Raw genomic sequence first — 11,053 nt, 5'->3', positions numbered from 1 at the left:
GAAGTCAAGTGGGCCTTAGGAAGCATTAGTAACAACAAAGCTAGCGGAGATGACAGTATTTCAGCTGAGCTATTTAAGATCCTAAAAGATGATGCTGTTAAAGTGCTGCACTCAATATGCCAACAAATTTGGAACACTCAACAGTGGCCACAAGCCTGGAAAAGGTCAGTTGACATTCCAATTCCAAAGAAGGGCAACGCCAAAGAGTGTTCAAACTACCGCACAATTGCGCTCATTTCACATGCCAGCAAGGTGATGCTCAAAATCCTACAAGCTAGGCTTCAGCAGTATGCGAACCGAGAACTACCGGAAGTACAAGCGGGGTTTCGAAGAGGCAGAGGAACTAGAGATCAAATCGCCAACATCCGCTGGATAATGGACAAAGCAAGAGAATTCCAGAAAAACGTCTATTTCTGCTTCATTGACTACGCTAAAGCCTTTGATTGTGTGGATCACAACAAACTGTGGCAAATTCTGAAAGAGATGGGAGTACCAGACCACCTTACCTGTCTCCTCAGAAACCTGTACAAGGGTCAAGAAGCAACAGTAAGAACCAGACATGGAACAACCGAGTGGTTCAAAACTGGGAAAGGAGTATGACAAGGCTGCATATTGTTGCCCTGCTTATTTAACTTATATGCAGAGTACATCATGAGAAACGCCGGGTTGGATGAATCACAGGTCGGAATTAAGATTGCTGGGAGAATTATCAACAACCTCAGATACGCAGATGATACCACCCTAATGGCAGAAAGCGAATCGGATCTAAGGAGCCTCTTGTTGAGGGTGAAAGAGGAGAGTGCAAAAGCTGGTTTGAAACTCAACATTAAAAAAATGAAGATCATGGCATCTGGCCCCATCACTTCCTGGCATATAGAAGGGGAAGAAATGGAAGCAGTGACAGATTTTATTTTTTTGGGCTCCAAGATCACTGCAGACGGTGACTGTAGCCATGAAATTAAAAGACGCTTGTTCCTTGGCAGGAAAGCTATGGCAAACCTAGACAGCATAGTAAGAAGCAGAGACATCACCTTGCCGACAAAGGTCCATCTAATCAAAGCTATGGTTTTCCCAGTAGCAACATATGGCTGTGAGAGCTGGACCATAAGGAAGGCTGAGCGCCAAAGAATTGATGCTTTCGAACTGTGGTGCTGGAGAAGACTCTTACGAGTCCCCTGGACTGCAAGGAGGTCCAATCAGTTAGTCCTAAAGGAAATCAACCCTGAGTGCTCATTGGAAGGACAGATACTGAAGCTGAAGCTCAAATATTTTGGCCACCTAATGCAAAGAGAAAACTCTCTGGAAAAGACCCTGATGCTGGGAAAGACTAAAGACAAAAGGAGAAGGGGACGGCAGAGGATGAGATGGCTAGATAGCATCACGGATGCAATGAATATGAACTTGAGCACGCTCCGGGAGAGAGCGCAGGACAGGAAGGCCTGGCGTGCTATTTTCCATGGGGTCACGAAGAGTCGGACATGACTGAATGACTGAACAACAACAACAAAAGCAAACTAGTTAGAAGAGCTTCAGGATGTTCAGAAAGAGGATGCAACAAGCACCCTTGTGTCCTTCTCAGATACAACACCTTAATTGTGTTGTAGTTCTGCCTGAGTAATGTAGACAATAGACTACTTTTAATAGAGACTGTGTTTAATTGTATTAAACACAATTATATTGTAGTTCTGCTTGAGCAACACAGACAATGGAATTCATTATTACATTTAACAGAAAATGTATTTAATTTTCAAGTAAGTAATCTCATTGAAATTGAAATGGGCTACTGAATTTTTTCTCTCTCTTCCTCAAAACGAATTACCTTTGGCTGTAATGTTTTTGAAAAATATTGCTGTCTCTTTTCAATTAAGTCCATTTCCTTTTTAAGTGAACTGTAGTGGGGAAAAATCATATGATTTTAATTTTAGAAGGCATTGCTTCTACAGTGACTTAAATATTCTTAATTTTTTATATTTCTGAAGGCAAGGTTAGCGAGTAACATGTACATGTATGTTCAGAATACAGTTACACTTCCATGCACACACAGTCCCTACAAACAAGGATTGCTTCTGGAGCTCTTTAGGACTGCTATGGCACTGCTTTTTTCTCTTTTTTTGCAATTAGTTGAATGTGGAATTAAAATAGAAGTTCCACTTATGATAGTACTATATTATCCAACAGTGCTCACAAGTAAGTCCCATTCAACAAATGTCCTTTTCAGTGTTAATTAAACATTTCCCAATTGCAGGTTTTGCCCAATTTATTGCTTCCTGTTGTTTTCAGCTGGGAGATTAGTGATGAATAGTCTCTTAATTGCCCCTTGAATGGCCTCCCTTAATTGCCCCTATGTGTGTTTCTGTTCCCACATTGGGAAGGGACTCTCGTTTCTCATTTCCTTGTAGCACTATTTTGCTTTGCTTTGCTTTTTTTGAAGGAAATAAAAACATAATGAGAGGAAAAAAGAAATCACCCTGCAATGACAGACAGTGACATTGGGCCAAAGAAAAGGCTAACTCCCCTGTTGATTAGCAGGAAGCAGTGAAACAGGCAGGACTAGTAGAGGCTGGTGGCCCCGATTTTGACAGGGTTGTGAATCCGTTCTGGGTTTCAGTCAGAACCAGCCAGGGCTCTAAAGCAGCTATCCAAGGTTCTGAGCCTATTGGGGGGGTTTCAGCACCTTGGATAGCTCTGTTAGAGTTCAGGCTGGTTCTGACTGAAACTCAAAATGGATTCACAGCCCCTCCAAAATTGAAGCCACCAGCCTTCACTGGGCAGGACTTGCCAACAGGACAAGCCTCAATAGTGCTTTGCCTGTCTACACTGGACAGTGTTGTTGCAACTGAATTTTATTAGAAACAAACAAACAAAAATGGATGCAACTCAGGTCTGAAAAAACATAGGACGAGAACACAGAAAATGTTGGACTGCAACAATTTGACAACAGCATCATCTGGATTCTTTGTAAAAGGCAAGTTAATGAAGGATCCAGAGAAAAGGGCCAGCCACCAGCCTTCCTCAACTGTGTGCACACTAGGGATAAAAATGCAATACTTCCCTGCAGCTCCACATTGCAGTAGACAATCAGTAGTGGTGTCTATGGAGTCATTAAGGAAAACCGGACCACCATTACTGATCTTCTCATTCAAAACTCCCAGTAAGTTTCTGAGACCCTTTGATGTTCCAAATAAGCAGTGGAGTAGACCAGGGCTGAGCCATACCTACCAAATACCTTTCTTCCTGATATCACAAGAGTGCCTTCAGGCATTCCGAATGAACAAGTATAGGGTGGATGGTGCTATCCCACGTGCTGAACCCATTTTAGGGATAGGGTTTATCACCTGGGCTGAAAGGGCCGCGGTGGCTTAGTGGTTAAGATGCTGAACTGCAGACTGGAAGGTCGGCAGGTCAGCAGTTCGAGGCCCGAGTGCCGCGTGACAGAGTGAGCTCCCGTCTTCAGTCCCAGGTCCTGCCAACCTAGCAGTTCGAAATCAAGAAATTGCAAGTAGATAAATAGGTACCGCCTCGGCGGGAAAGGTGACAGCGTTCCGTGCACCTCGGTGTTCAGTCATGCCGGCCACATGACCACGGAAGCATCTTCGGACAGCGCTGGCTATTCAGCTCAGAAACGGGGATGAGCACCGCACCCTAGAGTCAGACACGACTGGTTGGGGACACCTTTACCTTTATCACCTGGGCTAGAACCTTTTGGCACCTTGGATAGCACTGACAGAATTTTGGCTGTAAAACCTTGAATGAAATCACAGCCCCTCTGAAACTGGATCTTAATCCCACAAAGAATCTGGAAGCAGAAGCCTCGGTAAAGGTGTGGGTTAAAAGTTTCATGTAGAAAATCCCAGAATCTCTCTGCAGACGTTCACGCTGATTGCATGAATGCTGGGCATGGAGAGGAGCCTGTGCACACAGGGATGCTGGGGACAGGGCTGGTACATGCACCCCTGGGCCTTGTATACTCTGTGCCCTCATGCATTCAGGTTGAACAGCTGAATAGGGATGAGTACTCTCTGAAATCTGACCAGTGTGGCTTTTTGAGCCCCAGTAACCAGGGCATATTTTCTTAAACTACTAATCTTGCACTCTCCAGAGGAACTATGAGGAGTTTTAACCTCAGTCCGTAAAACATTTAAGACGATTGTACCCAAATATCACAGGAAGTGTTCAATTTTTAACTTGGAGAACAATAATTTAAAAATAAGCAACTTACAACTTTAACTGGATCCTACTTCTATCTTTCCCTCTCTGGCTTTTTCTTTTTATAGTAGTTAATATTAAATTCTCCTGGTTATTCAGCCTAGTTGTTTTCTATTTTCCCTCCTTTTTATCTGCTGTAGCGCATCTGCCATGATGTTTGCTTTTGGGAGGTTTTCCCTTTTTACCTCAGTTTAACTTCCAAAGTACCTGTTCATCTTGAAAATTAATGCTTAGTTTGTCACACATTGCAAAATGTATTACCCAGAAAAGTTTATTTCAAGATAGATCTTTATTTCATATATATTTGTTAGAATCTGAGAGTAGACTAGATTTGGCAGGAAGCTGTATGCTCAGTACACACACACACACACACACACACACACAGCATACAGCTTCCTGCCAAATCTAGTCTACTCTCAGATTCTAAGAAACAGTGCATGAAGCAGCAGATTATTTGATGGGATTTCTTGTCTAAAATAGCCATGAGAAGGAGATGCCTACAGCTGTATCTTGGCTCTGTTGTTGTCTGTTGTTGGTTTTGGTAGCATTTATCACAAGGTACAGCTTTGAGCCTGTGTATGGCTCTGGGAGATTTCTGGTTTGGTAAAGTGCATATCATGCTGTATCTAAGATCTGCCAGCTCACTGAGGCCAGGGTGAGAAGTTGGTGTCAGCAAGGTGGGGGGATATTCTTTCTTTCTTTTTAGCTTTTCTGTTTGTTTTCCTTCTTTCCCTCCCATTGACTCTAATAGGAAGAAATTAACCATGCTAGCTCTTGGCCTGGCATAGTGTGGACCATGGTTTTCAGCATGTTGAAGGAACAAGGGCCTTCAGATACTGCACATCCAAGGCTGTTGCAATCCACCCTGACACATCCCTTTTTCACACCTATTGCCATTGAAACACCACCAACAGTACATCTACTTCTGGTGGAGCTTTTCACTGGTGTATCAGGAGGTCTTCTGCAGGCCTCAATGCTGGTCCTCTGGTAGGCCTCCACATAAGCCACTTCCAACCAACCTGCAACTGGCTTTCTCCTGGATTTATGACTGCAGCCCTAAGTCACCCTTAAAGACCGCAAATGCAGACCACTCGACTGGTGATGATACATGGATGATATCTTCGTAATACAAGCAGTGGAAAAGGATGTTTTAGAAAATTCAAGAACTATATTAACTATATCAACTCTATCCACCTGACAATCAAACCTGAATGCAGTAGCACCACCCAAAGTTTACACATCTTTCCTTGATGTTCTCCCTGCCATTAAGCAAAACAAGATGGTAATGGATTTGTACAGTTAACTCACTAATGCTTACATTTACTTAAATTGGAATTCCTACCATTAAAATCTAGAGGTGAGCAAAAAGTTCTTTGAAGATTAGGGCTTTGGGAGGAAAGGTTTCATGAAATTTATTGATTGATTGATTGATTTAAAACATTTCTTGGCAGAAATGTTTTAAACATTTCTGTTTTTAAATCTTTTTTAATTTTTAAACCTTTCAGGGCAGAAGGCCTCCCAAGGTGGCTTACAACAATAAAATACATAAAAACCGTTAAAATATTAAAAGCAATAAAAATATTTTTAAAAAAACAATAAAAGCCAACAATAAAACCAGTAACAACGGCAACAGCAGTAACACCAACAATAGCAGTCATATCAAGAGAAGGCCATGGTAAAGTAATTTGTTTTCAAGGCCTTCTTAAAAGCCTCATTGCAGACCTCCAATGGCAACTTGCTGCAAAGGTGTGGGGCCACTGCATAGAAGGCCCTCTCACGTGTGATCACCCACCTGACCGCTCTCATGGGTGGGCAAATGAGAAGGGCCTCTCTTTCTGATCTTAAAGTATGGGCAGGCTGATATGGGTGAAGGTGGTCCTTCAAGTAACTTGGCCTCAAACCATTTAAGGCTTTAAAGGTCAAAATCAGCACTTTGAATTGAAATAGTGCCCACATACCCATTCTCCTTTTTTTTTTTGCCATGGCCACCTGTTCATATGTCCTAGTGGCAATGACTGTGCTCCCTACTGCTCCTGGCTGCCATTCTTCTTGACTGTTTGCTATGTAGGAAATGCCAGCTCAAGGGGGGGAAGCATTGCTATATGGCTACACCAGAATCATGAAGCCAAATAGGGCAGGAATAGGGCAGGAGGAATCACTTCAGGGCCAAAGCTCATCGCTAACAGTGTCATAGCAGCCACTTCTCATGCTGACTCCAACCAGCTAATGGTGTGCATGAAAGCAGTTATCTGCATGTCACAGGTATGTAGCACAGTATGTGTTAGTATGCAGGCCTTGTTATCTGCTCTCTGGGTGTGCTAATATTCAATGTGTATTGTGTTCTGGGCATGTGGAAAGCATTTGTGTCTTTATATCTGTAGCCCATTTAATTGTTTTTAACAGCACTCAGTGTGCAGAACCAGTGAACAGGTCAGAGATGCTGCTGCTGCTGAACAATAATCACATCTGATCTGAAATACATAGCCGAAACTCCTCCCATCCCACAACAGGGTGGCCCCTTATGAATTGCCAAAAAGAAGACATGCATCACCAAAAGGAAAGAGGAGAAAAGAGGACATCAATTTGCATAACTTTTGTGCGTGCTGATTTATATGTCCAGATGAAAAATTTAGAAATTATTATTATACAGTACATCTCAACACAGTGTGGTGGAACACTGCAACCAGGTGACCTGTGCACGTGCTAAGTCTGCTGTCCAGGTGTTGTTGATGGGCAACTTCAAGGCTTCTGATGGTTCTTTATCTCTAAACTGGACTTGGACTGGGCAGCCCTTCAAATAGAGGCCACCTTCAAAATAGAGGGCAGTCCTCGGGCAGCCCTTTAAACAAAGGACTGTAAAAGAGGACACAGCGTCACCCTGTCCTCCAATGGTACTTCTAATAAATAGCAACTTTAATCCTGAAACTTGTCCCACACCAAAAGGGGAACATTTTTCACATGCACCGTTTGTAAAGAACCTACAGAGTATATTTTTTGCTCTCAACTTAAAATTCCTTGATGCAGATACCCTTTAAAGCAAGGGAAACCGGTGCATGATAAAGAGGCCCAGAGAAGGCCTTTTAAGTTTTCAAAAGAACCACTTTGCCCAATGTCCTTGTCCAGGACATTTCTGCTCGACGCTAACCTGTTTGTTCTGCTACTGTCGCATTTCTGCTGGTGCTGCAATTGTATTAGCATAGTTTGTGAAGCACTTCGAAATCTTTCAGGATGAAAGGCTCTATATAAATGTAAAATATTATTAGATAAGTAAGTTAAACAGTAAACACTTTATTGATTCAATGCCTCACAAAATCTTAGGACAATTACAGCAAATAGGTTTGGATCTGAGCCCCATCACGGGAATCAAGATCTGGCTGGAGGCTTGTAAACAAAGGATAATGATAAATGGCAGCTTATATGGATATTCAGGCAGGCCTGCCACCAAGGAGTCTGGATGTGGGATTCAGGCTTATATCCTGCTGGCCAGAGACAGGGTCATCACTGTCATAGTAGGAAAGCTGCCGTATTGTTAATAGTTGCATAACAGAAGGAACGTTGGTTGGCATAGCATGTCATAAAGCGGTAAGAAAATCCCCACCTGCAGGAATTATTTTCTCTATACAGTTATTACAGGCAGAACAACCCAGTCCTCTCTAGATGGTCAACCTGGCTCAGCCTTCCCCAACCAGGTGTCTTCCTCCAGATGTTTTGGACTTCAGTACCCATCAGTCCCAGCCAGCATGGGCAATGGTCAGGAATACTGGGAGTTGTAGTCCAAAACATCTGGAGGGGACCCAGTTTGGGAAAGATTGGCCTAGCTCAAACATCCTTCATCATTCTAGTAAAGAAGATTATCAACCTACAAGGTCTGGGAACCAATTCTCACATCACTTTTCAATGATGCAATTTCACTAGAATATTTCCGTGTGCCCAGTATTTTGTATGGTGGTATCAGGTAGAAGTTTCCATCTGTGACATGGCAGTATTACCAGATGTACTGTGTTAGGTGCCAGTTCTTCTCATCATAGGAAGACACATAGGACATATTCACATTAACAAAATGACACGATCAATGTATCTAGTGGAGACTATGGACAGTATCCTATACTACCACTGTGCCTCCACTAGTTCTGTTGCGCCAGAGGGATCAACCACTAGTGCAACAAGAACTAGAAGATCCTGAAATAACCCCAGAAATTAGTGGCAATCTCATTTCCAGAATGTGGCAGGTCAGCAGAACTCCCTTCTGTGAGCTCCTCTGACCTGGCCGTTCTGGAAATGAGTGTTGCCACTCATTTCTGGTTGTTCCAGCAAGTAGTCAGTTCTGCTAGTGGGCAGGCATAGTAGGATACTGCTCTATATCATGACTAAATATAACGTGGGAATGAATCACAGCTTAGGAACATAGGAGGCTTCCTTATACTGAGTCAGATCATGGGGCCATCTAGCCCAATACTGTCTATACTGACTGGCTGGCAGCAGCGCTCCAGGGTTTCAGGCAGGATTCTCTCCTAGCCCTACCTGGAGAAGCCGGGGATCGAACCTGGGACCTTCTGCATGCCAAGCAGGTGCTCTACCACTGAGCCACAGCTCCTCTATTAATTCAGGGCCTGGGAGTAAGCTGGCCACAAAAAGGTCCTCTGTTTCTATGGCCATCTTGCCTGAGGTTCAGGATTAATTAAAATATGCTGAAATGGCATGTAATATGGGTGGTTCCATTTGATGATGCAGGAGAAGGATCATATCTTGGAATGTTTTTTGCTGTACAAATGTCTTCCTGCACTTAGAAAGCAAACATGTCAGGGAGTTTTGCCCCAATGTGCTAGCTTTTCACTATACAAGGAGTATAATACATGGGAGACCATTAGAACATATAGTCTTAAACCTGTGTGCTCTCTTTCTCACACTGCTTCTGAGCATTTGAATCAACTCAACTGTCAGGCACTCACCACTCATGTGATTCCTGTAACCTAAACATCTTTCTACCACAATCAAGCCTGTGAGGTGAAGAAACAGCATGTGTGCTAGAAAGGAGCAGACCTGTCACTTACAATTTATTCTTTCAGCTGTCTCTTTCTGAATTAACACCAGTACCTGCAGGCTGCCCATCCTTTTATAGAGCTTCCTGCCTTGAAGGTTCTGGTGCATCCTACAGGTGAGATGCTGTTTACCTCTATCCAAATGTTTGTAGAATCCTAGGGAATGAGCATGCAGGTTTCAGAGTCCTTCCCCAATACACCCTGTAATGGTGTCTGTTTTATATCACTGGTGAATGTCAAATTCAGCATAACCTCCAAGAGTCTTCTTCAGAAAGTAAAATACCAGCTGTCTTGAGCTGATCCCTGAGCTAGCAATTTTGCCAGTGCATTGTTTCTTGATTCAGAAAACCACAATACATGTGCACAACTTTTTACTTATTTATTTTTGCAGTGCTCAAAGCTGAAAAATATTTGTTGAAAAATATACAGATCTGTTTTATTTAGATGTGCATAGCTGCGACTATAAGCTAGAACAATTATGTATATACTGTATTGGAATTAGGGTTTCTTCCCATGGAAATAGTTTGTTATCATCTTACTACAAGATGTGCTCTTCCTTAAAGTGAATCAAGAGTGTATGTCTCATCTGACAAGCAATGAAAGCTATGAACACTGCAAAGAAAGTAAGGGATGGTCCTTTTTAACATATCCAAGAAACAGAAAATAACAAGTGGGTCCTGCACAAAACATAACAATGTGGAGGATTGTTCAGGATTCCAGCAAGCCAGCAGCCATGCCTTCTTTCCAGACACTCCATTTCATTTCCTCTCCCAGTTTGCAGTTCCTCCCCACACAACAGGCACTCAGCATTCTGTATCTGCTGAGCATGCCCAGTCCTCCTGGGGGAGGGGGCAGGTGGGGGCCTCCCCCCTAAGGCTCTTCCCCTTAAATATTTTTAGGAAAAATATTTTGTACTTCAGTAAACCTTGAGACCTTGAGGTTCTCCCAAGCCTGTGGATACCACCCCCCTGTGCAGGGATGGCTACTCAGAGAATGGGTTCACCATTCATATATATGATGGTATTCATCTTCTTTTTTCCATTTCATATATATTATCACATGTTTGGCTGTCTTGATTATTGTGAATGGGTCAATCACAATGGTTTTTGCATAACCTGGTGGGTATTACAAAGATACCATAAGTCTCCTAGTGCCCTCTCTGTACTATGCAAAAGAGGCCATTTCTGGAACTTCCTACTACTTAGGGAAGGCTGGGTAAAAGGTAATTTGGGATCTAGACCTCTAGGTGATAGATTGCTCACCCTCAGTGTTTCTTGCCTGTAAAATAGAAGTAAAAAAGTGGCAGCCTTTGACCATGCCTTTGTGCAGCTCTGTCCAAGGGGCTATAGGATGGTACAGATCACCCTCTGTACCCATGGAGGAGTTCTGTGGGCAGAGAAGGAGAACTGCCCTTGCAAGCCTCCTGGGTGCAGGTGTAGAAACCTCTGTTGCCCTTACCACTCTGCACATCTGCTCCATAGTGGTACCAGAAAAAAGGGCATCCTGGGAGTGTGTGGGGGCAGATCTAGGGAGGATCTAATGTCCACCTGCTCCCTTGGTACACACATAGAGTGGGAGAAAAAGTATGCTAGCCATGAAACAGGAATACTTATTTTCTCTCCTGCCACTATCACCCCCACCACCTTCTGACCTGCTAGCTTAAGCCTGGCAAGGCATTTCATTTGGTGGTCTCTCAACTGCATCTTCTTCTTCCCCTAACAGGGGGCTCTCCTCATGGGGGATTTACGGTGAATTGGGAGCATTCCTAAGTCATTGGCAGCAGATGACATCATGGCCAATCTGAAGCC

At 43.3% G+C, this 11,053-nt stretch overlaps 1 non-coding gene across 1 annotated transcript; it reads right to left on the bottom strand.

Moving 5' to 3' along the window:
• Positions 1-8,728: 8,728 nt before the first annotated feature.
• TRNAA-GGC (transfer RNA alanine (anticodon GGC)) lies at positions 8,729-8,800 on the bottom strand. Its single transcript has one exon. It is a non-coding gene; the product is annotated as a tRNA-Ala (tRNA).
• Positions 8,801-11,053: the final 2,253 nt, after the last annotated feature.

Source organism: Heloderma suspectum, chromosome 1 (genome assembly GCF_057233095.1).
Source record: "Heloderma suspectum isolate Gila_16-S chromosome 1, 16-S_ref, whole genome shotgun sequence".
NCBI classification, from domain to species: Eukaryota; Metazoa; Chordata; class Lepidosauria; order Squamata; family Helodermatidae; genus Heloderma; species Heloderma suspectum.
This window is presented reverse-complemented; position numbering and strand designations above follow the sequence as displayed.